Source organism: Talpa occidentalis, unplaced genomic scaffold (genome assembly GCF_014898055.3).
Source record: "Talpa occidentalis isolate TD23 unplaced genomic scaffold, MPIMG_talOcc4v2.1 talOcc4.14, whole genome shotgun sequence".
Classification (NCBI taxonomy): Eukaryota; Metazoa; Chordata; class Mammalia; order Eulipotyphla; family Talpidae; genus Talpa; species Talpa occidentalis.
The window spans coordinates 25,770,396-25,794,188 of NW_023601433.1; the positions used below are offsets into that span (position 1 = coordinate 25,770,396).

The 23,793-nt window shown below is 48.2% G+C and overlaps 1 protein-coding gene and 1 pseudogene across 1 annotated transcript in view; one reads left to right on the forward strand and one right to left on the reverse strand.

Moving 5' to 3' along the window:
- Positions 1–23,793, forward strand: part of LOC119244449 (putative ankyrin repeat domain-containing protein 19) — a 279,339-nt gene that overhangs the window by 227,351 nt on the left and 28,195 nt on the right. The gene's annotated exons all lie outside the window — the stretch shown is intronic.
- LOC119244007 (immunoglobulin lambda variable 6-57-like) lies at positions 20,563–21,061 on the reverse strand (annotated as a pseudogene).

Below are 23,793 nucleotides of genomic sequence, written 5' to 3' on the forward strand. Positions count from 1 at the left end.
GTTGAAGCTTGGAATGGTGATCCGAAGGACAGTTGCAAAGGGGCTTAAACACAACCCACTTCTGGGAACCACTCTTACCCAAAGATGGCTCTGCACAATATCCCCGAAGCAAATGTGTTCCTGCACGGATTTTTCCAAAGGTGTTTTTCAAGGTTTGGTTCATGGTGGATTTTGCCATATTCTGCTCTCCACTGGGTCCCTAAACTTCCTAAATGTTTTCAGTACACACACAATTGGGTTCTGTTATTATGATTAAGTTTCCCATAAGCTTTGGCAATGCCGTAGTGTGAGATAGTAGCCACCATGTGGCAAGGTCTCAGGAGCCTTGCGGGGCAGCAGCATTGGGAGCAGAGCGAGACGGGGGAAAGACAACTCAAAGTCCAAGTAGAGAGAGAGAGACCTAGAGGGGCGCACACCCGGAGCAGAGCAGGCCTGGAGGGACAGCCCCTCATGACGTGCGGCGCCTTGTCAAGGGCAGTCTCACCCTTACTGAGGAGCAGGTTCAGGAAAGGTGGGTGAGTATGTGGTGGAGTGTCCTGGTGGACATGTGTATTGGGGATGCATCATTGTCTGGTACAAGCTAGTGGGGAGAGAATAGGAGCTGTTGCCTGGGGGACTCCATTGTTTCTGATGATCAAAGCATCCTAACTCTCGTTTCTGTTCTCATTTAACTTCCTGTCAAGGTGGTCTAGCCAGTTCTGTTAATCTGGCCATACAGTCTGCCAGCTGTTTTCAGCAGATACTGGTTTCCCAGTATGTTCCTCATACCAGGACTTTGTCCTGGCGAGAGGCCCCTGCCTAACTCTACATTTTAGCTTGACCAGCAGGAACTCTGGGCGCCAAGACAATATCCCTGAGAACAAAGGCAGCTGGGGATCTCACATTCATTGACATTCAAACAGAAATTGTTGTGCTTCATATATTCAAGTTCCTATTCCCTCATCGAATTCCCATCAATCACAGATCTTTTTACCATCACTGGATTGTGCTGCTTTTAAGAGGCAATATAACAACAATCTTCTATATGTAGTTTTTTAGACATTATTCTTTTCTTTTTTAAAAAAAGATTTATTTATTTTTATACAAGAACCAGGGTACAGGCCAGATGCATGGGAGGGTGAGAGGATTCACCAGAGACAGAGGGGGGAACAGAAGAGGCAGACAACAGAAATACGCTGCTGAGGGGAGCAGCAGGTGAGACAGGAGAGGTCTGCCACGCCATGTGGGATTCTCGCCGGCCAGCCAGAATCGAACCTGCACTGCAGAGGCTGTGGACAGCTTCACAGTGCGGCGCTCAACCGCCTGCACCATCAAGGAGGCTGTAGACATTATTCTTTTCTAAGAAATGTACATTTGAAGTCCATACCTATGCTTGTGACTTGATCATTCATTTCTTTTCAGCTCCAAAATTAACCCATCAAATGAATGGAAACTCTTTATGGAGCATCTCCCTGGTGCTGTGCACAGTGGTGCTGTGGAATGCCAGGCTGAACTGAACAGCCTCACCAAGCCTCAAAAAGCTGACCCTGAAGAAGAGACATGAGGGTGGGGAGCCCAGGGATCTCCCTTTCTCATGTCAACACTGGAGCAGGGAGACCAAAGAGGCCACTGCTGCTCAGAGGTCTGTGGGAGGGTGCAGGAGGGCAGGATCATGGGGAGCATTGAGCAGACAACGTGAGCACTGAGTGGACAGGGGCCTGGTCATGTGGTCAAGTGATGATGGAGAGCCATCCACAATCTAAACCGAGAAGAGAGAGATAAGTAACATGATGCAGGAGAGGTGGACACAGGAATGGGACTAGAATTCAGAACACAGAGGGCCTCCCCCAGTGGCACAGGTGGTTGAGCACAGTGCTGTGAAACTGCCGCAGCTTCTGCAATGCCAGTTCAATCCTGGCCGGCCGGCGAGGGTCCCACATGATGCTGCAGACCTCTCCTGTCATGCCTGCTGCTCCTCTCAGCAATGTATTTCGTCAGTCTGCCTGTTCTGTTCCCTGCTCTACCTCTGGTGAATCCTCTCACCCTCCCGCGCGTCTGGCTGTACCTTGGTTCTTGTATAAATAAATCAATAAATCTTTAAAAAAAAAAATTCAGAACAGAGAGACTGAGGCAGGACAAGTGCCCAAGGAAGCTGAGAAGATGCACTTTGTTTTGTCAGGTGAAGGGGCTGCTCTCTGGTGGATCTTGATCCCCTGCGGCTACTGGAAAGAAAGACCTAGAGTCCCCGAGTCAGAGCTGAGAGTGGAGAGTGAGAAGATGGGCAGAGGGTGACTAGATACCCCTTAGGAAAGACGGGAGGGGACATGTCCGGAGACTCCAACATCTAGATTTTCTTCGTACTTCTTGGATCTGAAGACATATACTGTCCTGAGGGGTCATAGGAAACAGTGATTATGGGACAGAAAAATAATGGTTCTTCGTGAAATATGCCCCAACCCTTCCTCTGTGGTTTACTATAACAACTTCTGCATGACATCAGTTAATTCTGAAGGGGCATAATAATTAACAATTCTCATATAACCACACTCAAAGGTTGGCTGACCAGATAGCTTTCAGAAAAAAGTAGTGTTTTATTTTCACATAGAAGAAATTGGTTGAAAGTGTTAGGGATCAGAAAGCCAGCATGTGTGAGGAGAGCAGAAACAGGAGGGTGGGGAATAGAAGCACAGCAAGAACACATTCACTCTTCTCTGAAAACCTCATGTGAGAGGGGGTGAGACCCAAGGCCTAGAGGAGAGAGGTGAGGGCCTAAGTATCCCCCACAGGATTTGTAGCTTCTGCCCCCATGTTCACCCTTGTCCCCAGGTGTAACCCCATCTCAACTTCACACCAGAGGTCAGGGGCTTGGGGGTGAGTGGGTAACTCTGGGCTGGAGTTTCTCCTGTCACATGTCCTCACCCCACACCTACCCCACGACTCAACCTGGGGGAGGAGAGGCTCTGCTCTGAGCCCTGGGCATGCTATGGGGCTCTGCTCTGAGCCCTCCATGCTATGGGGACGCTCCACCTACCAATGGCTCTGGGCTCTGACCAAGAAGCTCGAGGAGACTGAGGCCTATCTCAAAAAGGAAAAAAAGCCAGATCAATTGGTTCTGAATGCTAAAACTTTGATCATGAGACAAAGTTTCTACAACATCATGAGACTTTTTTTTTTTTGTTTCCTGGAGTTCAGAAACACTGAATAGAAATTTGGGGGGAGGGTCTCCCCCCTGGCGCAGCGGATGAGCGCTGGGTTGCGAGGCTGCCCACGGCCTCTGCAGTGCCGGTTTGATCCCCGGCTGCCGGTTGAGGGTCCCACATGGCACGTAGTCCTCTCCTGCCGCCCTTTGCTCCCCTCAGCAGTGTGCTTCCTCCATCTGCCTGCTCTGCTCCCCGCTCTGGCTCTGGTGAATTCTCTCGTCCTCCCGCGCTTCTGACTGTACCCAGTGCTTGTGTGAATAAATAAATAAATCTTTAAAAAAAAAAAGAAAAGAAAAGAAAAGAAATTTGGGGGGACAGATATTGTGATCTGAATGTTCCTCTAAGAACAATTACTGTGTACTGAGGTAATTTTAAACTCAAAAGAGTCAAGGTCACAGATCCCAAGGTCAAGGTTTCTGTCCCACTTCCCCATCTCTGTGTGTCACAGGGAGAAGCACCGCTGTGCCAGATCTGACAGTAGTAGTCGGCCTCATCCTCAGGCTGTGCCCCCGAGATGAGCAGGAGGCCTGCATTGGCTGAGGTGTCTTTGGCCCCAGAGTAGCAGCTGGGGACCCCAGGGAACCTGGTGCTTATCTAAATCTAAGTAGTAGTACAGGAGATAACCAGGGAGGGATCCCTGGCTTCTGCTGGTACCAGCTTATGCCATAATCCACAACACTGAATCCACTGCTCAGGGTGCAGGTTGAGTCTGGTTGTGGCTCCAGGAGATGCAGAGAGGGAGGGCGGCTGAGTCAGCACAGGCTGCAAGAGGGAAGCTGTGAAAACACACACTCATGAGTGATGGGGCAGTGTTCCAGGGCAAAGGATCTCAGGCTCGGGTTCAGAGGTGCTGATAAGGGTGGAGTGCTATGTGGTGTCCCCAGGCCTATCCCCACCTGTGCAGTGACAGAGGAGCAGGAGAAGCAGAGGGGTCCAGGCCATGGTGTTCACAGCCCCTGAGCACCACCTGGGTCTGGGCTGCCTCAGGCCTCCTTTTCTCCCCACCCTCTGCCACAGGAGGGGCTGTGCATGCAAACAGTTCATCCAGGGACTGCCCAGGCCCTCTCTGAGCCCTGGGGCTGGAGCTCAGCTCACACCCCACACTGGAGGAAGAGAGAGGTTTGCTTCATCCTTTGGGAGAGCCCTGGGAGGAAGCACCTGTTGCCACCACACACAGGTCCCTGCTCAGGGGACAGTGCCAGGTCCGCGAGGCACAGCTGCTGGGTCCCCATCAGGGAGTCCAGGACCCAGCCCCCCAGCCCAGGCTACTTCATGTGAATTTCCACGCTGAGCAGCTATGAGGACCACAGGACAGTCCCACAGCACCACCTGCTGGTCACAGGGCACACATTCACCATGGCCCAAAACGGAGAGCCCTGCTGGTGTCTGCAGCTCATTCAGGAACCTGGCAGAAGATAAGCCTGTGGGTACCCCAGCAGGTAGACTTGCTGACCTCTGTCTGACTGTGATTTTGAAAGAGCCCTGTAACCATATCCGGCCTTGTGTAGAGTGGTCTGTGCTCACTGCTGCCTGTACAGGAAACCATATGGGGAATTGCTCTGTGCCCAAGAGGCAGAACTTCAAAACTGTCTTGCCTGTGGGCCCTAAAGCACCCTCTGTCCTTACACCACCCTTTCCCATGTGGCCATGGGACAATAACATTCAGTTACCAGGAGTGAGTCACACCCGTCTGCACAGGGTCACAGGACTGCTGTCTACAAGGCCGACACTCGCCATTGCAGGGCCAACCCTATTCACCACGGTCTTATAGGATGCACAGTCTTACAGGATGCACAGGATGCACAGGTCTTACAGGATGCACAGGATGCACAGACACTTGTCATTGCAGGGCCAACCCTATTCACCACGGTCTTATAGGATGCACAGTCTTACAGGATGCACAGGATGCACAGGTCTTACAGGATGCACAGGATGCACAGACACTTGTCATTGCAGGGCCAACCCTATTCACCACGGTCTTACAGGATGCACAGTCCCCTCAGGAAGCAGACATGGTGCACACCCACCTGAGCCCTGGTTCACGGCCCTGCCAACCATGGCACTACAGAAAAGACCTGGATGCAAACACATCATCGGCTCCAACCCTGCTTGACTCAGTCTCAGGGGTAACAGCACCCGCCCAGGGACCTGACAGAGACGGTCCTGACTTGTCAACACCATCTATAAAGACGGGGAAGCTGACACCCCTTCTGATGCATAGACACCCACACAAGTCTGCCTGACGGGGAAGGAAAAGGTAAACATGACAGCAGCCAAGGAAATAAAAAAGTCCCAGGAAATGACCCCAAAGAAATGGAGCCTACAAATGGCTTAACCAGTAACTCCAAATTAAAAAATAATGACCTTAATGAAGCTCAGTGAGTTAAAAGCTATATACATAGATAACAAAGCAAAACGGCGGGGGGGAGCATGAAAATACTAGTTTATGAAAAAATAGACACTATAAAGAAAAACTGAGCAAAAATTAGAAGATGAAGAGAATTCACAGCTCCCCAAACCAGGTCTGTTTTACAGTCCGTGTTACCAGCATTTCAGGGTAGCTAATGTTTGAGCTTGCTACACCAGTTACCTGGTGTCATACCAGACTCTAATCTAAACCAAGTTTAAGGTTAAAGTTTGCCAGGTACACTGAATATTAAGACCTCATGAAAATCTACAAAGATTGTCTGTGGTATCAGCATCTTTGATTGAATTCACAGGCCCCACTGTACAGGCCTTAGCGTTCAATGCCTGCGTTTGTCAGGACAGTAAATGCTCTGAACAGACACGTCCACTGTTGCTGCTTCTCACTCTGTGTCTTCATTTGTCCTCATTGTTAGCCTGGAAATTTGTGACTTTTCTTGTGTCTCTATGATATATTTATGACAAAATGTATTTTTTTATTAGTCTAATTTTAAAATTGTTTGCAGTATAAGGATTGATATAAATAAACTATTACTATACAAGGACCCTTCCCCTCCTTAAAATTTCTTTCTCTAGTTCTAAACTAAGGGGATTCAGGACCTGGAATCTCTATCATATTGTGACTTGATCATATTTATTTGGAAAATGCCTCATGATTGAACAATAAAAAGACAACAACGTTTTCTAGATTTTTTCCTGTGATAGCAGAGTTGTCTTTGATAATAGTGGTTGAGTTCATAATTCTGTTTTCTAAAATACTGAGAGGGGTCTCCCCTGGTGGCGCAAGGGGTTGAGCTCTGCACTGTGAAGCTGTCCGCAGCCTCTGCAGCACTGGCTGGCTGGGGAGGGTCCCACATAGCGTGGCAGACCTCTTCTGTCAAGCCCGCTGCTCCCCTCAGCAATGTATTTCGTCAGTCTGCCTGTTCTGTTCCCTTCTCTGTCTCTGGTGAATCCTTTCACCATCCTGCGCATCTGGCCTATATCCTGTTTCTTGTATAAATAAATAAATAAATCTTTAAAAAATAAATAAAATAAAATAAAATAAAATAAAATACTGAGAGGCATTTTGCCACATCCCAACCAGGGCATGAGAGGGAGGCAAAGAATTACACCATACATGGGTGAACCTTACTGACCTCATCTTACTAATGGCAATCCTATTTCCATAGACGGTCACACTGTGATAACTGGGGCTTAAACATATCTTGTGAAATATTGGGGACATGGTTAAGCCAGTACTTATTAATATCCACAGATCAGTCAGAATTTCTAAGTTTTTTTTTTTCCTAATGTCCATCCAGCTTCATTTGCTCTATTTATTAGCTGTTTTCCCTTAGCCTGGTCTCACACTGAAAATTTGTCAGACTTCCTTGTTTCTGGTGTCTTGTGCATACTTAATGAGAGGAAATAATGCCTAAGATCTTTATATATATATATATATATATATACACACACACAAATTGATATATATATATACGCATACACACACATACACGCACACACATGTATAGACTTATATGTGATATGCATATATTTGAAATTCTGTAAGGGAAATATACTCCTCCTTCTATATATTAATTTCTTTTCTTTTTCAAACAATAAACATGGATCACAACATCTATTTCATACTTTGTGTTGTTGGCCTCAAACAAGGACACTTACTCCAATGACAGAAGCGGTTTTTCAGAAATAAGTAGCAGAAAATGGGGCAGGTTGGAAAGTGTGTTGATGGGAGATCCATGTGAACTCCCGAAATAAAAGGAACTGTCCTTCCTGTATCCCTGCAGGGCCTGCTTCAGAGCCCCCTGCAGGAGGAAGCAGCATCACCTCCAGGGAAGATGCAGGCCTGTCAGGGCCTGAAGTTTGGTGATTACCCAGGAGTGGACACACTTTCTAGCCCTTGAGCTCATTGAGGTAGTGTTTCTGAGCATGAGTTTCACAGAGTTACACCCAGTTCTAGCAATTGTTCAGTATTACCCAATGGGGTCCTTTGAGTGCGCTTGTGTGCTCAGTAACATGCCCTACCCTGTGTGTATGTGTGTGAGAGCTGACACTACGTGCTGGTGTATTTTTGCTCTTAGATAAATGTTTGAATGACTATTTATTCTCTGTCACAGCAAGATATTCCATGCACGTATTAAATTATTCTTTCCCTGACAATTAAAAATGTCTCCACACAACCTGCCTGTTCTTTATTAAACAATGGTATTAGAAACCAAATCTCTGGCTAAAGGCACACTCCTTGCTACTGGGGTGTCATTACTATAAGAACTTCTCCATTGACAGAATAGGAAACACATACACAGAGATGAATGAGCTAACCCAGGAGACCATGTGCACGTGTTTGTCTCCCTGAAACCAGCATGAACTCCCCATGACATCTGCCACCTCATCCATCACCACCTGGTCACTCGAGGCTCCTTCCCTTGGTTAAACACATGCATTTCCACTTCTGAAGTGAGAAATATGCTCCCACCTTTGTCCATCCCATCACTTCATTGTCCATCCAGGAACAAGTAGCCCCCCCGCCCCAGAGTCACTGACCTGGATACCATGGGAACAGCTCCATGATGGAGCCCAGGGCTCAAGGACAGTGTCTTCTGCTTTTGCTCCTGTGGCTTCTCCTCATTCTCAGAGTGACTTAGGGGAGCAGCTTCCCAGTTACCCCCACCCTACCCCCCTCCCCCGACCCATTGAGGAAAACTGGTTCCTGCTTCTGTAGGGTAGGTGGATGGGTACCCCCATCTGTCTCCTGTCATGGGGTCACCACCCCTTGGTGATGTTTCTATGCAGCCAGAGCTTCTGTGCTGCTGCAAGTTGTAACAGATTAGACATTTCTGCACCATTACAGTATCATATAGAACTCATTTCAAGGGTTCACCTACTCAACTCTTTTTTTTTCTACATTACTGGAATTGATACAGGGCAGCAGGAGGCACTAAACAGGTCACAAACACTGCCCAAATAGTTTACCAGTCACTGTCTGAGCTCTTTACCTGCATGCAGTTACAAGACTACTCTGCCTCAGGAAAGAACAACAAAAGGATGTCTTTAACAAACCAGAAAAAACAGCTTCTGGGGCCAAAAATGGCCTTTACTTTACTCAAAGCTGTGTCGAGTGTTTTCCAGTTCTGTACAAAAACCGTTAAAATGGTGTCTTCCCACCACTGCGGACACAGAGCTCCTCTCCCCAACAATTAGCCACGTGTCTAAGACGGAGTCTTCCTGCCACTGCAGACACAGGGCAGCCAGACTATAGGTCACGTTTCCACTCACAAAGAAATCAGGAAACACAACAGGAGATGCTCCATGTGCTGCCGGGATGCCCCAGCACAGCACCAGACAAGCACTCAAAACAATAGCAGCCAAAGACGCAACAAGCGCCCACACTCACATATGTCAGCAAGACGCCTGGCTTCCCGTCTCCGCCTTCGCTCCCAAGTCTCCATCTTTTCGCCAGGCCACAGGAGCTTCTAAAAGATCGGGGGGCCCAAACTCGCTAACCCCAAATGCTAAACTACTAAGACTGCCCAGTGAAGACTGCTCCCCAGATCCCTTCCGCAGTCACTTAGATGACTTATCAGTCGCTCCACCCCACTTTTTAACATTTTTCTGGGGCTATCTATTCTATTCTCACAAGCAACTCCCTCCAGGGGGCCCCCCCACCTGTAACAGTCTAGGGCTTCAGCCACAGGTTATAGAATTATTTTTATACTCTCCTGAGATTTGTGTTTTCCAAATATGATAAAATCAGTACTACAAAGTTGCACTTTTCATTTTCTTTTCTTTTCCTTAGCTATATAATCTATTTGTAGACATACCATTATGTAATTATATAGTTTGTTTATCTTAGCTCTGAAAAATATCCCTTTGTACAAAAGTGCCACTTTTTTATTGGATGGTTTCACTTACAGGAGGAGTATAGAGAAACCAAACAAGGCGTCAGGGAAAAAAAGACAAAACTAGCAGCAAACTATAGACCTGAGACATATTGCAGGGAAGGAGTGTAAAAGGGTGGTCCCCAGGCAATGGGGTGGTTCCAGGCTCCCTGCTTCACCCAAAGGAGGGTGGAGCTAAAGAGAAGAGAAGGACCTAGAGAAGGGACTGAGGAGGAAGGAAGGAAGCAGGATGGAGCCAGAAGGAGCCCTGGAGGAGGCACATGGAGCAGAGACATGTGAAGAAACTGCACTTGCCTTTTGGTTGTGAACTGAATGAAACAGATGTGGGTGAGACCCGTGGGGAGATGTGGGTGAGAGACCTGTGGGGAGGTGACCATGGAAACTTTTATCTTGATTTTGATTTTGCTCTATTCCTCCCACACTTGTCTGGTTGTTTCTGATCCTTTTCTGTGGGTCCCCACTGGAAGGTGCTTTAGACTTGTGGCAGGCTTTGGGGACTTGCTCTGGGCCAATCCTGCTTGGGTGGACTTTTACCCACGAGGGGACGGGTAATTTGGGTGCTTGATTTAGAAACTATATTCTTTGCCTTTCCTACATTGTTTACTAATTGTATTAAAGTTCCTTCCCACTAGGTCTCATTTGTTTTGTGTTGATGCGGGCAGAACCTATCAACCATGAACCGATGGCAGAACCTATTTAGACCAGGCAGGTTTGCGGGGTCTGGGGTGCCCCTTTCCCTGTCCTGTAACAGGAGGAGGGAGAGGGTTTTTTAAAAAAGGAGGGAAGAGCACAAAAGACTATGGTGACAGTATACAGGTGATTTGGTGGTGGGAATGCTCACGAACATGTCAGCAAGACGCCTGGCTCCTGGGTCTCTGCCTTGGCTCCCGGGTCTCCATCTTTACACCAGCATTTTCTCACCTGAGGGAAGAAATCAAACATACAAAATGAACAAAGATGTAATAAATAAATATATATATATATATATTAAAGATTTATTTTTTATTTATACAATAGCTGGGGTACAGGCCAGAGGCGCAGGAGGGTGAGAGGATTCACCAGAGACAGAGCGGGGAGCAGAACAGGCAGACAGACCAAAAGCACTGCTGAGGGGAGCAGCGGGCACAACAGGAGAGGTCTGCTGCACCATGTGGAAATCTCCCTGGCCGGCCGGGAATTGAACCCACGCTGCAGAGGCTGCGGACAGCTTCACAGCGCTGTGCTCAACCTGCTGCGCCACTGGAGAGGCTCTCTCTCTATTTTTTTTGAAACGTTTATCTATTTATTTATTTATTTATACAAGCACTGGGTACAGTCAGAAACGCGGGAGGGTGAGAGAATTCACCAGAGCCAGAGGGGGGAGCAGAGCAGGCAGAAGGACCGAAGTACACTGCTGAGGGGAGCAGCGGGCGGCAGGAGAGGTCTGCGCGCCATGTGGGACCCTCCTCCGGTGGCCGGGGAGTAGCCAGGGATTGAACTGGCGCTGTAGAGGCTGTGGGCAGCTTCGCAACCCAGCGCTCAACTGCTGCGCCACCAGAGGAGGCCCTCTATATATTTTTAAATGCCACTTTTTGAAGGACATCTAAGTTGATTTCAATTTTGGTGGTGAGATCTAAAGCTTCAATGAATATCTATGTGCAAAATTTTATACTTCTTTGTGTTTTCAGGAAGCAGAGCTTCCCCAGGCCTCTCCTTCCCCTCTTCATACTCTGAGGGAAGGAGGGTGTAGTCATGCAAATGAGACATCTCCTTTCACTCCCACCCCCAACTTTCTGATCCCTCCCTGGGCCCTAGGTCAGTTCCCTCCTTTGAGGATGCAGGGCTGGGCTGTTTGGGCCCAGGGGTTGGAAGGTCACGGTCACAGATGTGAGTGCTGAGCAGAGAGCAGCAGGATGGAGGCAGGATGGTGCAGAGATGACGCATGTAGGCCCAGACTCTGACAACACAGACACTCGCAATCCAGCCCCAGGGACCCTTTAGCATCCAGGGCCAGACACATAGTGTGACATGGTGACCAAGGCCTATCAGAGCCACCTCCTGCTTCCCCACTGCTCTGTCCACTCTCCCTGCCTTACAGCCAGGACTGTAGGGCCACTCATCTGACCTCCCCATGATGTCAGGACTGTCTTTATGCTTCACTCACCCTCTTCGGGATGGTCTGCCTACGGCTCCCTTAGGTGTATCAACAGTGAGAACTGGGCTGCTGTTTCTCATACAAACTCACTCAGCAAAGGACCAAGCCCAGAGCAGCCCTCCTTCTGTGCAGGACACACTCTGTCCTCTTGTGTGATTCCTCCCTGGTGGCGGGAGCTCCATCTCCTGGGGTCCCTCAGCACTGAGGAGAAAGGAGCTCTTTTCCTAGGGCAGTGAAGCTGTGGGAGGAGCGCGCTGCCGTCCTAGCAGTTCTGCTGTGAGTCTTGATCAGCCCAGCACGTCCACCTGCAGGAGGGAAAGTCAGCCTGGAAGAGTGGCCAAGGGGTCTTGGCCAGTGACCATGTGTGTAGCATTTATCCAAGAGCAGAAAGGGCACATGACTGAACGAGTTAACACTTCAAATTACTATAACGGAGTCATTGTAAATGGTTTATATGTTAGTCACCACCTACCCAACTATGCACTTAAAATGCAGATATAGTTTTTATATAAGATTCTCCTCAATAAAACTGCTTTAAAACTCAATGATGGGTCTCTCTGGTGGCATAGGGGTTAAGTCTCAGCGCCAGGGAGCTAAACCACATGGCGCGGCAGGCCTCTCCTGTCTCTCCCTCTGCTCCCCTCAGCAGTGTATTTCAGTAGATCTGCCTGTTCTGCTCCCCACTCTGTCTCTGGTGAGTCCTCTTACTCCCTGAACCTCTGGCCTATACCCCAGTTCTTCTACACAAAAATAAAAATAAAACCCAATGACAATGTCATTCTGAAGATGCAAATAAATACAATCATTACTGTTCCCAAAAATCTGTGCTGAAACACAGATTATATTGATGGGAATTGTGGTTGAAACCTTGAAGGGAAAACAACAGAAAAGCAGTGCCTTCTGCTCTCAGTGGATAAAGGTGTAATGTTTTCTTTCTAAAGTCACTTGTTTCTTCCTTTATTTGTCCTGAGTTTTGTTTTGTGGGTGTGGTGCTGCAGGATGGTCTCTCCACAGCGGAGCTGTGCTTTGCCCTGAACATGTGTCCTGGAAGCTGATTATCTGCAAGCCTCTCCCTTGTCCTGAGTACTGGGCTAAGGGACACAGATCACTGAGACACTTTCCTTGGAGCATAAGGACTCATGAGAGAGCAGAGCACCTCTGTTACCAATTCTACTTAATCAAATCTAGAACATGAAGTATAAGAAAAATCTGCCCATTTTCTTTCCTTGGTGCCAGTGGAAGTCACATGAGGGGCCACTTCCCATGAAGTTCAGACACTGATGTGATGGAATGAGAACACACAGCTTCCAGAGCGATTTGGGGTTCAGGCTCATTGGGGATGGGCAGGGCTATAGTCCCTGTTCCTTGTGTGCAGTACTTTCTGGATAGAACTATTGCTGATTCAACCACCCACAACTAGAGGAGTAGATTTCTATCACCTGGGACAATTGACCAGAAATTTCATTCAAACTTTCCACATCTGAGTCATGGAGAGGTGAAAATAAGAGGGGACTATGTCCCTGTGGCTCTGGGTTGGGGCGGAAGACCTAGGAGCAGAGGCTCAGCAGGATGGAGGTGTCACAGGAGGTGACTGAGCAGGTGACAGCCCAGCCCTGAGCTCACAGGAGAGCTCTGTCACAGCCCTGAGGCTGCTGTCCCAGAATAAATGTGCTTTTTAGCCTCGTGGACCAGCAGGAGCCCAGAGATGGTCAGTGGGGCTGAGCTACTGTGCGGAGCAGAGACTCATCCTGAGTTTTTTGGGCAACAAACTCATCCTAGTATGTTATGTCAGCAATACTACAGTGATAAAGAACCAAAACAGGAGTGGCAGAGAAGGCTATAGGATGCAGGCCGCTGCCCAAGAGCAAGATCCTGGCCTTTTTGCTGACAGAGAAAAGAGCGGGTCACACTGAACACTGGGTTTTGGGCTTTAGGGAGGGTGAGTCCTAAGATGTACTCCCTCCCCTCATCCATGGCTCCAATCTAAGGCCTGCTGCTGAGCAGTCCCTGGGGTGCAAAGTACATTCCCAGGAATATCTCGGATGTGTACCTGTTGCCCCAGGGCATCAAGCATCCTGCTCTTGTCTAACTTGAAAGAAGCCTTGTACACCACAACAGCAGAGCAGGTGTTGGGGGCATTTCCTGTTTTGTCCAGGTACACTCCATGTCGCTGGTGTTTCCTGCTGAGGGAAATTCTCCTCCTGGAGATTCTGACACTGGAGTCAGCTGAGGGAGCACAGGCTGAGCCCTGACTTTTAGAGAGACAGAGCCATCCCCAAACTTCAGAAGTTGGGATGATATATATTCATATAGAGGTGAGGAGTGTGTGTGTGTGTGTGTGTGTGTGTGTAACCAAGATGGAGGCCAGGTGGCCCCTACCCCACAAGTTGTCTCTCCTCACCTGAGCTGTGGTTTGCCCTAAACATCCATCCTTGAATCTCATTGTCAACTCTACTGCAGGCTCCATTTAATCAGAAGTCCAGGACATGAAGAAAAAGAAAAATCTGCCCATTTTCTTGCCTGCAATCATAAGACCCATAGCTGTGGGGTCTTTGGGTCACAGGAAACACAGGATAAGGGTGGTCACACATGGGTCCTTCTTCCTCCTACCTGACACCACAGCCAAGCCACACACAGTGCCTGTGGTCCAGTTATCTGCCTGAGAGTGACCTGGAGAGAATGTTCCCATTTTGTGGGAAAGGACTATGGATTGTGAACTCAAAGATCAGAGGAAATGTTGGTGTAGAGGAGACACTGTCCTGAGGGGTGCTGGGAAATAATGGTCATGGAACAGAGAAAATAAAGTTATGTCTTGTAGTATGCGCCAGTCGTCCCTCTGGGTTTATGACATGCCAACTTGTATATGAACCCCAAATCGCTCTGGAAGCTGTGCATTCTCATTCCATCACATTAATGTCTGAACTACACGGGAAGTGGCCCCTCGTGGGACTTCCACTGGCACCAAGGAAAGAAAATGGGCAGATTTTTCTTATACTTCATGTTCTAGATTTGATTAAGTAGAACTGGTAACAGCGGTGCTCTGCTCTCTCATGAGTCCTTACGCTCCAAGGAAAACGTAAATAAATCAATAGATTTCACATGGACATGAAAGATTTTACAAACTGATCATTTTTAGGAAATTTTATAATTTTATTTTCATGTTAAAGAGAATAATTGAGTGTGTTGAGGGGCAGAGAGCAAGTGAAACACTCAGGGTCACAGAGACGATAGCAGAAGTTTAGAGGAGGAAGGGACAATAGCAGAAGTTTAGCAGTACAGGCCTAATGGTGACCAGCCTGGTCAGTCCAGCACCCCCTCAGCACCCCTGGTCCCATCCCCTCCAGTGCTGCCAGTGCCCAGCAGCTGGTGCCCAGCTCACGGAAGGTCCTGCTGCTTGAACCCAGGGCCTGCAGGAGGATCCCATCAAGGGTTTCTAGTGACCCTGGTGGACCAGCATGACCTGTGCTACTGGGAGGTAGCCATCTCAGGCCCCCACACTTACTACAAGCATAGCTCTTTCAAGGGGCACCTCAAGTTCCCCATCAACTACCCTTACTCCCCCAGCCTTCCTGATCAAGGGGTACCCCAACATCTGTAAGCTGGGGGACATGTGCATCTCCATCCTCGACCTCCTGAAGCCCTGCCCAGTACTCAGGACCATCCTCCTGAGCCCAGCACCTTCTCTCCCAGCAATATGGACACCTGGGTGACATAGAGGAAGGGGAACGAGCTCAAGGCCAGAGTATGTGGACATCATCAGAAGCAGATCCTGGGATCAGGGTGCAAGCTGAACAGAGGCCAGAGGGCAGCCTCAGGCTGGCCCAGCACGGCGTGAAGATCAAGGCCCAGCGCCCAACACAGCCTGGGGCCTGTTCTGTGACTCCTACAAGGAAGCTGAGGCTGGTTCAGGGAAGACAAGGAAGACTCTGGGAAGAGGGATCCCTGATACTGTGTCCCCAAATAAACTTGCACCTTTTCCTCTCCAGAGTGGGCTGTATGGACGCTGAGAGGTGCAGACATCAGGAGAGCTCACTGGAGAGGTATGTCACCCCTCAGGTTCTAACCTTAATTTCACCTTTCTTTCCCTGCTTATTCTGGGTTTTCTCTGCACAGAGAGGGGGCCGCAGCCAGGCTTCCCTCCGACCTAGCCACAGCTCCCGCAGACCCCGAGCCACAGAGTGGGGGTCCCAGCTTGCAAGGGAACAGATTGACTTTGGTTTTCTCTTCTCTGCTTTATCATGTTTGGAATTTACAAGAAGTTCTCCCTCCTTACCAGGAAAAAAAAAAAAAACCAAAGAGGGTGTGGGAAGCAGAGAGCCAGCGTGTGGGATGAGAGCGGGAATGGGAAGATGAGGTTTGCACAGCGGGTCTGGTCTCTGTGACTCCTCCTCCTGGAGACAAGTCCCTGGGGAATGGAAAGCCCAACAAGAACACACTCACGTGAGAGGGGGGCCACCCGAGGCCCAGCGGAGAGAGGGGAGGGCCTGACGATCTCAGCCAAAGGAGGAAAGAGAAGGAGCTGGGGAGGGAGTTTGTTAGTGAGAGTCTGTATCAGTTGTGACCAATTGACTGTGTAGACTGGGTCAGAGCGAGGGCGTGGGCTCTTGAGCAGCATGTATTGGGTCTGGATATGTTGTTAGAAACACCAGATGCACAAAAGGAGAATCATGGAGGATGGTTGTATTGGGCATCGCTGTTTGGTGTCCCCAGGCCCCTTGGGGATGTGCAGTGGGAACTGTTACTTCCTCTGTCAGTGTCTTCCTGGGAGTCCCATTTCTGGCTCAAGCTGTGGGAACCAACTGTGAGTTTCTCCTTCTCTAATCAAAGAACAGCTCTTTTCACAGAGAAGTCTGCCCTGCAAGTGTATTTCTCACTGAAAAGAATCTCAAGCCAAGGGCTGTGGTCCCAGGGGGGTTTGTCTCACTTGCTTATTCCCTGAAACACAGTAAGGACACTTCTTGCTCCCACTGCCGTGATCTGCAGCACAGTAATTGTCAGCCTCGTCCTCAGGCTACAGCCTCGAAATGAGCAGGAGGCCTGCGTTGGCTGAGGCGTCTTTGGCTCCAGAGAAGCAGCTGGGAACCCCGGGGCCCTGGGCTTATCTGAATCTAAGTAGTAGTACAGGAGGAACCTAGGAGGGCATCCTGGCTTCTGTTGGAACCAGCGTATCGCAAAATCCCCCACATTTCTCAGGGTGCAGGTGAGTCTGGCTGTTGCTCCAGGAGATACAGAGAGGGAGGGCGGCTGAGTGAGCACAGGCTGCAAGAGGGAACCTGCAGACACAAACACATGCACATGAAGATCAGTCCTAGATGGGTGTGGGATCAGTGGTAATGGCTCAGACTTGGGACAGTCAGGGTCGGAGGCCTGTCCCTACCTGTGCAGTGAGAGAGAAGCGGGAGGAGGAGAGGCATCCAGGCCATAGTGCTCACTGTCCCTGAAGTACCACATGGGGCTGCACTGCCTCAGGCCTCCTTCTCTCCCTCACCCTCTGTCATATGAGGGGCTGTGCATGCAAATATTTCATCCAGGGACTGCCCAGGCCCTCTCTGAGCCCTGGGGCTGGAGCTCGAGAGGGGATTGCTTCACCCCTTGGGAAAGCCCTCGGAGGAAGCACCTGCTGCCACCATACACAGGTCTCTGCTCAGGGGACAGTGCCAGGCCAGAGAGGGCACAGATGCTGAGTCCCGTCAGGGAGCTCAAGCCCCAGCCCACAGGCCCAGATCCTCTGAGTCAATGATCCTCATTGAGCCTCGTCTAGGGCCCATAGGATAGTCCCACAGCACCCCCTGCTGGTCACAGGGCACATACTCACCATGGCCCAAACCCTGCGAGCCCATCTGTTGTCTGCAGATCACCAGGTCACTGTCTCTAGTCACACACTAAGGTCCGATCCCAGGTGCTGTGGTTCCAGGACACTGTACTGGCTATTGTAGGTTCTGTTACCAGAAGGCGTCCTAGTCTATGAAGGTGTAACATGCATATAGAACAAATTTTGAGTGCTTTGTAGGAAAAATGAAATGATCCAGATGTGCATGAAATCAGGCACTGATTGGAAGAACTTCGTAGGATCTCAGGTTAGTGTCACAGAATGGAAATTTCCAGGAGCAAACTAATGGCATATTCAAAAGAAAACAACTCAGCAAATATTTCTAAATATTTAATTTTGGGTACAGATTAGATTTAATTTAGTGATTGCTTTCATTAAAGGTTTTGGAAATCCTAACACTTACCTGTGAATACTGTAATATAATTCTCTAATATGTTAATTGACTTTTTAAGTTTGTAGTGTCTGTGTATCTGTGTTACATATTTCTGTCAGGATTTTGATTCATATTCACATATTTTATTTGATTTTAAAATTTTTCTTCCCTGTATTATTTTACTCATAATCTTAATTTAATACAAGTAATTTTTTTTTCTTTTTTTTTAATACTTTTTTTATAGAGGCATGTTTTATTTATTTATTTGTTTGTTTGTTTATTTATACAAGCACTGGGTACAGTCAGAAGCGCAGGAGGGTGAGAGAATTCACCAGAGCCAGAGCAGGGAGCAGAGCAGGCAGAAGGACCGAAGCACACTGCTGAGGGGAGCAGCGGGCGGCAGGAGAGGTCTGCACACCATGTAGGACCCTCCTCCGGTGGCCGGGGAGCAGCCGGGCATCGAACTGGCGCTGCAGAGGCTGCGGGCAGCTTCGCAACCCAGCGCTCAACCGCTGCGCCACCGGGGAGGCCCAATACAAGTAAATTTTAATGTTGTGGGGATTGTTTGGGCAGCTGAATTCAGAAATGATTGCTTCCATAACACACAGTTTCCAACTCTGCTCTAACCTTGCAAATGTCCCCAAACTTCTAGACTCTGGGGGTCTTGAGAAAATATCAGTGATCTCACATTCTCTCCTCAGTCATTCACAGGATCCTCCTCCTTCACCTCAGGCAGGTTGGTAGCTGATCACACCCTTCAGGACCCTCACTGCTCTGGGCATGAACCCCACCCCCCTGCCTCCCCTCAGGACCCTGCAGGGTCTGCTCTATCCCCTCACACACCTCACACCCTTCCTTGTTCTCAGACCTCCAGCATCCCTCACACTCGTGGCTTCACAACCCTGACTCCTATCCCTTCTATGGTCCCTAAGCTGCTGCCTCCTCTGTGTGGGGGAGGGGAGGGCTTGCACTTGAGATCACAGAGAAGACACAGGGTGTCAGGTCTGAGGGACGTGGTTCTTCACAGAAGGATATACCCTCATTATCATGGACAGGATTAGAGAATTAAATGTGGACTACACAGGCAAGTTTGCATGAGGAACCGAATGGGTGCCTCTGGGTCCCCTGGGCATGGTGGAAGCTACTACAGAAGTAGTGGGTTCCAGGGATATAGTAGTGTCAGGAATGATGGTTGACCTGGAGGATATGGCGGGTGCAGATACCATGGTGGTCGACACCAGAGTGGCTATAACTGCTAACCAGGAGGAAATTACAAACAATTATGACAAGTGAGATGAGGCACGTACACCTAATGTAGATACACAAGGGATAAAACTTTTATCCAGGATCATTCTTCCAAATGGCTGTATCTTAAAGATTTTTGTTGCTGCACTAAAGTATCTCTTTTGGTACATAAAGCTCTATTTTTGTTTTTTTTTTTTGTTTGTTTGTTTGTTTGTTTTTTTATTTAATAGAGGCATGTTTTTTATTTATTTATTTGTTTGCTTGTTTGTTTGCTTTGTTTATACATGCACTGGGTACAGCCAGAAGTGCGGGAGGGTGAGAGAATTCACTAGAGCCAGAGCGGGGAGCAGAGCAGGCAGAAGGACCGAAGTACACTGCTGAGGGGAGCAGCGGGCGGCAGGAGAGGTCTGCGCGCCATGTGGGACCCTCCTCCAGTGGCCGGGGAGCAGCCGGGGATCGAACCGGCGCCGCAGAGGTCGCGGGCAGCTTCGCATCCCAGCGCTCAACCGCTGCGCCACCGGGGAGGCCCAAAAGCTCTATTTTTGAACTGAGTTCCCAAGGTAGCTTGTTAAAGATCTTTTAGAAAGCACCACTTATATGGGGCCTCCCTGGTGGTATGAGGGGTTGAGACACAACCTATGACACTTTCCACAGCCACTGCAGCACAGCACAGGTTCAATCCCCGACTGGCCAGGAAGCTATCCACATGGCACAGCAGGCCTCTCCTGTCTTACCCACTGCTCCCTTCAGCAGTGCATTTCAGTCAGTCCACCTGTTCCGTTGCCCACTCTGTTTCTGGTGAATCCTCTCACTCCCACCCCAAACTTCTGGCATGTACACAGTTCTTGTATGCAAACATAAATAAATCTTTTTTAAAAAATCCTTTTAAAAAATAAAATATTAACTGCACACCAGTCTGACTGCAGCCTGGACTCCTCGCTCTGGTTGGAGGTGACTCCATAGGATCAGGTCACAGTCCTCTGACCTCGTTTGAGTTCTGTGTCTTGGCTATCTAGTAAGTGGGGGAGCAGAAGAAGAGAAAGATGATGCATTGTGCCCTTCCAGCTGAATGGCACAGGCAGGACTCAAAGCCAAATTTGCCTAATGGATCACATCATGTTTTAGCCCAGTGGATCTCAAATGGGGTGATTTCCCACTCCCCAAGGGTATATTTGGAACTTTTGGAGGTGTTTTTACGGAGAGGGGTGCCACTAGCCTGTGCTGTGTGGAGCCACATTACACTTTTAAAGGTCTTCCCTGCAAAGAGCAGCCCCCCACTGTCAATAGTCCTGAGGTGAGGAGACTCTGCTCTGAAATAGATCACTTCCATGAAGTAGTTGCAAAAAAAAACAAAATCATCCATCAAAATGGGGGGGGGTAATTTGAAAGAAAAATCAGGGACTTATGAACATATACTCTCAACACAAACATTAGATGAGGGTTGACCCAGGGTGGGGAGGCTCTGGGGAGTTTTGGTCTCACTTCCCAGTGGGACTGGAGCACTGTGAGCTAATAGCTGCCATCACCAGACAGTAGCAGTCGGCCTCGTCCTCAGGCTGCTGCCCAGAGATGGTCAGGGAGACAATATTGAAGGAGCTGTCGATGGAGCCAGAGAACCGATCAGGCACCCCTGAGGATCTTTGTTCACCTTTATAGATCATGGTGCTGGGGGCGCTGCTGGTACCAGTGCACATACTATCTCCCAATGTCACCACTGCTGTGGGTGCAGGAGATGGTGACCTTCTGCCCCACAGACCCTGACACTGAACTGGGTTGAGTTAGCTCAAACTGGGCCCAAGACTCTGCAAGGAGAGAACATCACAGAGATCAGTCAAAAATGAACACATTCCCAGGGAGGAGAAAAGAGGAGGAGAAGGTCATCATTCTTAGTGAAACCCAGGTTCCCACCCAGAATTACCTGAAGGAACCACCTGTGCAGTGAGCAAGGAGGGTGAGGAGGAGAAGACCCCAGGCCATGGTGAGATGTCCCCAGCTCTGCTTCCTCAGTCCCACAGCCAGAACTGAGCCCACTTACCTTTCTTATAAGTCGCACTTATCCACAGGGTGAGAGGTCTACATGCAAATTTCCCCTTTAAGGACGCTGAGCAAACCCTCCTTCAAGCGCTTAAGTGATGCAACAGCTGCGTAGACCAGATTGCAGCCCTGGGGAGGGCTTTGCTCAGGAGATGCACCTGCAAGCGGCAGCGGAGACAGGAGCGCCCAGCTCAGGAACTGGAGAGCACCTGCGCCCTCTGGTGGATGCAGGTGATATAGCGACCTTGGGCGGCGACTGATGTTTAGGATCCTGTCCCTCCTCATCTCTCATTGCTCACAATCCAGCCCTTTCAGATAAATGCTTAAAAAGCTAAAAATAAAAATCAACAAGCAACTATAAAGCAGAGTCACACTACGGGAGGGAGGAGGGATTAGGGTCAAGATAAGGGGGGTGGGAATTGCATGGGGACTATAACCAAGATGAAAATGCATACATTGTGCAAAAGTAAAAAATGATGTAAAAAATATATTAAATTAAATTAAATTTTTTAAAAATGTGCATGACACCCACCAGCCCTGCTCTGCCTGCCAATGCCAAGGCCCAGACTCTCCACCACCAGATCCCAGGCAGGAAGAGCTCAGGATGAGGTCCTCAGCACCCACTTCCAAGCTCACTGGTAGCCAGAAGTCTCCATACCTCAATATTTGGGACCACCAAGTTGCTTGAGTGTCCTCAAAACTAGCAACTGCTACCACCCATAGTAGGTAAACCCAGAAAGAAAACAGGAGCTGCAGTACTTTTTATGACCCAAAAGGCTGTTCAAGAAAAGAATTGGGCTCCATCTTGAAGGGATGAATGTCAAAGAACATTGGGATTTGTTTTTACCAACAAAGTCATGTTCATCGTTATCACTTAATAGACTTTCAAAAGCACATTTTCTCCCATTAGATGTGACCCTTCAGAGCAGGCAAAGGAATCAGTGCTCTCCCTCACAGAGAACTTTTTCCATCAGTACCTAGTTACATGAATAATCTGAGAGACACAACTGGTGGACAGGAAGCAAGCGTTCTCCCCACACCCATTAAATTATTAAAAATTATTTTATTACTCATTTTATATCTGAAAGTTTGAACCCTCACCCATTTGCTCAATCCCTGGCCCCTTGTGATCAGTTATTATGAAGATCATTCTCACATTCCTTTTGCAGGTTTTACAGAAGTAAAATGGTTCCTTAAAATCTGATTGCATCTACTGTGTGCTGGTGTAGTTCACGGAGGCAACTGGAAGTCAGAATCACTATAGTTTTTAAAACATTTTTTTCTTGCTTTGTCTCTTACAAATGAGAAAGTTAAGTGTGCATATCATGCATCTGTTCTTTACAATACAGTGATTCCAGATGTAATCTTTGACAGAAATGTCTACAATAAACCATCTACAAATCAGAAGGATGTTCTATATAAAATTTCATGGAGAAATGCTGTCTTCACACATTACAGAAAGTTAGTATCTCCCAAGGCAAAAACTAATGAAGTTGTTAAATGTTCAGATGCCAGCCAGTGCCAGAATCTGTAAGCACTGGAGACACATTGCCCACTCCTTACCCGAAGATGCCGCTCTGAGTTCTTAGCGATGTGCTCTGAGGCCACATGGTCACCAGGAGGTCCAGGCCCAGAAGTTCAGTAACAGTATCCTTGCCATGCAACTAAGAACCACCACCAGCAGCCTCATAATCAGGTAAGGGTGATTAAGTCTCAGCGCTATCACACTGCTGCAGCCTGAGTTCACTCCCCAGACCAGGGAGGTAACCTATGTTACCTCATAACATAGCAGCAGACCTCTCCTGTCTGGCCCACTGCTCCCCTCCGCACTGTTTTTCAGTGGATCTGCCTGTTCTGCTCCCCACTCTATCTCTGGTGAATCCTCTCATCCCCCGCACTTCTGGCCTACACCCCAGATCTTCTAATCAAAAAAAGAAAAAATCATTAGGAAAAATTTAAACTTGAAAATTATTGAACATTTATTTGAAGGGATGCAGTATGGACCTTAAAGAAAAATAGAGTCTAAAATACAGTCTAAATCTGCATGTGAAAGCGCTGAAATTAAATATTCCAAATAACACAGAAGCAAGCAGATACAGAGAGAGAAAGAGAATTACTAAACATATAGTAGCTACTCAATAGATCTTTGAGTGGGTGATTAAGTTGTACCTGGTTAGTAAGTAGTATTTTAAAACTGCATTTGTTTAACAGAGAAATGTCCTACTTACTTCTATAGGACAGAAAATGATAACCATCATGAGAGGACAGTGTGTCAAGAGGAGGCCTATGTCAGTCATGCCATTTATTAGATCTGTATTCAAAGTCATGCTATCCCACTCACTTTACCCTATTTATCCATAAATGGAGATAATATCTGTCTACCCATCAAGACTTTTGCGAAGTTTAAATGAGGATGCCAGTTCTCAGAGCTCCTTAACCTGGGAGCCTCTTTCTAAAGATCTCAAAGGTAAACATAGGATGTGAGCTTCCTCCCCTCACGGCAGCCTTAGCTGGGAAGGATTCTGGTATTGGGAAGAAGGAAGAATAAGGAGAGGACAAAAGATACACAGGAGTGAAGAGGCTGAAATGAGATGGAGAGTTAAATCTCTACTACCCCTTTCTCCAAGTTGGGATACAGGGTGAATAGAAGAAAATGATGCTGTAAGGTTTTTGAG